The sequence below is a fragment of the Myotis davidii genome, unplaced genomic scaffold, assembly GCF_000327345.1.
Source record: "Myotis davidii unplaced genomic scaffold, ASM32734v1 scaffold902, whole genome shotgun sequence".
Lineage (NCBI taxonomy): Eukaryota > Metazoa > Chordata > Mammalia > Chiroptera > Vespertilionidae > Myotis > Myotis davidii.
This window is the reverse complement of record NW_006293951.1, coordinates 3,106,263-3,110,843: the sequence shown is the minus strand read 5'-3', so window position 1 is coordinate 3,110,843 and position 4,581 is coordinate 3,106,263. Positions and strand designations below refer to the sequence as shown.

The 4,581-nt window shown below is 41.9% G+C and overlaps 2 protein-coding genes and 1 pseudogene across 7 annotated transcripts in view; 1 reads left to right on the top strand and 2 right to left on the bottom strand.

Moving 5' to 3' along the window:
- The window catches only part of DENND5B (DENN/MADD domain containing 5B), an 831,092-nt gene that overhangs the window by 422,506 nt on the left and 404,005 nt on the right, over positions 1-4,581 (bottom strand). The gene's annotated exons all lie outside the window — the stretch shown is intronic.
- KIAA1551 (KIAA1551 ortholog) overlaps positions 1-4,581 on the top strand; it is a 38,186-nt gene that overhangs the window by 6,398 nt on the left and 27,207 nt on the right. The gene's annotated exons all lie outside the window — the stretch shown is intronic.
- Positions 62-1,775, bottom strand: LOC107183761 (annotated as a pseudogene).

Here is a 4,581-nt window from a genome sequence, read left to right as displayed (position 1 = left end):
CTTGGGGCATGAAATTATTAACATAAGGGGAAAAGTTTTTTATTTTTTAATTTAAATCTTTAAAGAAAAGAAAAAAGTAGTGTAAACAAGAAAGTAGCACAAAAATACAGAGGTGCATAAAAGACTGGTGATTGCTGCTGAGAAACTAAAGCCAGAGGATGTGGATTTGGGGAACACACACTCATTCACAAAGAGAGTGGCCTGAAGGGCAAAGGACCGGGCTCTTTAGAACTGGGGCCACACCCCAAACACCAATGGGAGGGGAAGCTATGATGAACTCCAGCTGCTTCTCCCAAGAGTCTGTCCAATGAGAGTGAGCCTGGGGTAAGTGCATTAATACGATAAGTGACTGGAGAGCACCCAAATCTTAGCATCGCTCCAGACCTCCCTGAGGCCTAGTTCACAGCCTGGCCTCCCTTCGCTTTGCAGTTACTGAACATTGCTGCTTAATTGCCCTGGCCTGGAATCCTGATTTCCTCCATCATATTGTCCCCCTTCTATTGCCAACTCAAGGATGCCAGTGCCTTTTGGCCCCATTTGGGGTACTCTCTCTCAGGACCCACTCTACTAGTTTGGCTAAAAAAAACAAAACGAAACCCCTCAGCTCTATTTGAATCCTGATTAGTCGAGTTCTCCCTGTTTTCCTAAATGAATATCTCAGAGCTCTTCATTTCCTTTTCCGATTGACACTCTTCAGTTCTTCCAGTTCCTTCATTTGGGACTTGGCAGTTGTCTCAGAACTTGTCAAGCAGGACATCTATGTCCGCCTGCAAGAGATTGTTCCTTTTCCGGAGGTGTTGAATCTCCCTGTGGTCCACACTTCCACTAATCCCAGTCTCTGCTACCCAGTGGCCATTTCCACACTTCAGGCTTTCTCCCGTCAGGTTCATAATGGGGCTTCCATAGTCGAGGCCCATCTCCACCTCACTTGTTTGTCTATGCAGGTTGGAGAGAGGGGCAGATTTCCGAGCAGGAGTCTTTGGAGTGGATGTTTTCCCAAAGAGAGACATCTTTGGCCAGAATGCTTACAGTTTGGTGGTGGATGGGACAGTAGTGGGGACCAAGATGTTGAGGATGTTTTAAGCTTTGCTGTCATGCCATCCAAGACACAGTGGAAGGTGCCCTGGCATTGTTACTGCTGACCCGTCGCAGGAGCCGCGTTTCAGGCTTTTTTAAAATTAATGTTACTTTAAATGGAATGTTTTCTAGATACATTTGGCTTTTGTATATTGAGCTTGTATTAGACAACCTGGACAAGCTAATTTTATTAGTTGTATTAGTTTTTTTTTTTGGATTCCTAAACAGTTTTCTTAAAATGCAAGAGGTCTTCTACAAGAAGAGATAGTTTTCCTTTTTTGTTTCTAGTCTGGATGTCTTTTGCTTTTCCTTTTCCATCTAACTGCCCTGGTACAGTATTGATACTAGAACCGGTGAGTGGGAGTACTTTCCTGGTCTTCTCTCAAGGAATTGAAGAATAAAGCAAGGACTAGAGGAGTTCAGGCTAGGCAGGAGTTTATTGCAGGCAAACACAAGCTTGCCACTTAGGAAGGGGACCCAGATGGATTGCCATTAAAGCATTCTGCACTTTCCCCTTATCCTACCTAATAAAAGAGTACTATGCAAATTGTCTTTGCCATAAAGATGGCTGGTACCCACAACCAATAAGGAGGGAATATGCAAATTGACGTGATGAGGCGGAAGGCGGCTCTGGCTAGAGCCATGGCAGAAAGGCGCCTCCAGGCCAAAGTGAAGGTGGTGCTGGCAGCCAGGGGAAGGAAGGCCTATTTTTGCATGAATCTTCATGCAGCCAGGGGAAGGAAGGCCTATTCTTGCATGAATCTTCATGCGTTGGGCCTCTAGTATCTGATAAAGGCCCTTTCTTTGTGTGGCTCTCTGATTGGTATCTGGCCTTTTTGCAACATTTCATTTTCCACTTGCAAGAAAAAAATCCTTGTCACAAAACATTCAGTTTTCCTGATGTTTTTCTGGGAAACGTTTTGTGGTTTCAGCTCCAGCTGTCATGTCCATGCCTCCTCTTTCCACCCCTAATTCTTTCTTTTTTTTAAAAAAAATATATATTTTATTGATTTTTTACAGAGAGAAAGGGAGAGAGATAGTTAGAAACATCGATCAGCTGCCTCCTGCACACCTCCCGCTGGGGATGTGCCGGCAACCAAGGTACATGCCCTTGACCGGAATCGAACCTGTGACCTTTCAGTCCGCAGGCCGACGTTCTAGCCACTGAGCCAAACTGGTCTCGGCCCTAATTCTTTCTTGCCTAATCCTGCTTCAGACTCTTCTATGAATAGAAGTGGCAAGAGCAGACATCATTGTCTTGTTTCTTTCTTATAGGGAAAGCATTCAGTCTTTCACCATCAACTCTGAAAGCTGTGGTTTTGTAGATATCTCTTATCAAGTTGAGGTGTCTCCTACCATGTTGCTCTCCCTAGATTTCCTTCTATGTCTACTGTCTGTTTTTACCATGAAAGGTGTTGGATTTTAAGCTGCATTAAATGTCATTCACATTAGATGTTGACTTCACTTGTTGTGCTGATCATGTGTGTGTGTTTTCCTTGGTTAGTGTAGCAAAACAAGGTTTACCAATTTAATTGATTTTTTTCAAAGACCTAACTTGTGGATTTGAACCTTTTCTCTATTTTTGTGTTATTTTGGTGAAACTTTATGACATAATATAGACCCAATAGGAAAAAAATATGCACAGGCAAATTCCAGAGATCAGGTGTCTACTTCTGGCTTCTTCCTGCATAAGAATTGCATGGGCATATTCTTTCTGCAGCTGTAAACTGCAGGGGCACATGGACTCAAGAAGAAAACTCTTCAGGATCCTAAAAAACATTCGTTTATGTAGGTTACAACAATAGTTACTACATTAGAAACTAAAATTGAGGAAATTTTAAAGTACAATAAAACCTTACATGTTTAGCCAAAACCGGTTTGGCTCAGTGGATGGAGCGTCGGCCTGCGGACTGAAGGGTCCCGGGTTCGGTTCCGGTCAAGGGCATGTACCTGGGTTGCGTGCACTTCCCTAGTGGGGGATGTGCAGGAGGCAGCTGATCGATGTTTCTAACTCTCTATCTCTATCTCGCTCCTTTCCTCTCTGTAAAAAGAATCAATAAAATATATTAAAAAAAAAAACCTTACATGTTTATATAAAATCTTTTCCAAAACTAATAGTGAGAAGAGTAGCACTGTCTTGTATTTTTGCAAATCTCTTTAATGCCACATGTAGTTTTGGTTAAAATAGTTGAAAGGTGTTTATTGAATGATAGAAAATCCTCTCAGGTAGGTGATTGTTTCATTATGGTCCTAAAGATTCACTGCCATGCTATCTTATCAGCATTCACCTTTTTCCCCTACATCACCATGTCATTGGACAAAGTGTGTTGTGGCTAGGGTGACTTAGAGCATGGGATCAGTTAGTTTCACAATTGAGTGATTGCCATCCTTTCTCACCTAGCAAAACTTGCATAGCTCCCAAGTTTGTTAGGGAAGGAAGACAATAGACCCGGGAGAGGGGAGGGTGAGAGGCTCAACCATTAATCTAATTTCTCCAAGGTTGTCACAACCTCAACATAACTGCTGGCCAATGGGAGATCTTAACCCAAGGACACTTAGAAACTTTCAGCAGAGGCTGACTTTGGGAGTGAATGTCCTTGGGAGTTGTGTCCTTGGGCAAAGCCCTGAATACCTCATCCTATTAGTCATGGATTTCCTGTGGTTCCTGATTAAGGGAAAGCAGAACATTCTTATATGTATTAACTAGGCGATAATTATGGCTCTGCATTTAACTGGTTGCTGGATCTGTCATCCCTTAATTGATCCTGCTGACAAAGTATATTCTGTCCTATAGGTCTCTTCTGGTACTTGAGGTCTCCTTGCATCATTAATCTCAATGTTCAATTTTATGAAGTCTGACTATTAACCCATCCCAATAAAATGCCTGTATTGTGGTTCTTGCTACCCTCTCAACAGAATCTGGACAACTAGAATGTGATTGATAGTGACGGTGTAACTAACAGGAAGTAACAGTTTTATCAGGTTTCTCTTCAGTGGCATTTCAGCCTGTTTTATGGGAATTGATCACTTTTATGGAAAGAATTTTTCTATGTCAGAAGGCACAAAATTAGCTCACTCATTTTAATAGGTGATACTTAACATTCCTAATACAGTTTGTATCCTAACAGAATACTGCATCTTATATCGCTTATACTTGGCTGCTAAACACAAATCTGTGACTTGGAGTTGTCAGAGATTTTTAGAGGTTTGAGACCACCAACCCTCTAATGCAGCGGTTCTCAACCTGTGGGTCGCGACCCCTTCAACAGGGGTTGCTTAAGACCATCGGGAAAACATATAATTACATATTGTTTTTGTGATTAATCACTATGCTTTAATTATGTTCAGTTTGTAACAATGAAAATACATTCTGCATATCAGATATTTACATGACGATTCATAACAGTAGCAAAATTACAGTTATGAAGTAGCAACGAAAATAATTTTATGGTTGGGGGGTCACAACAACACGGAAGGTTGAGAACCACTGGTCTAGAATGAAAG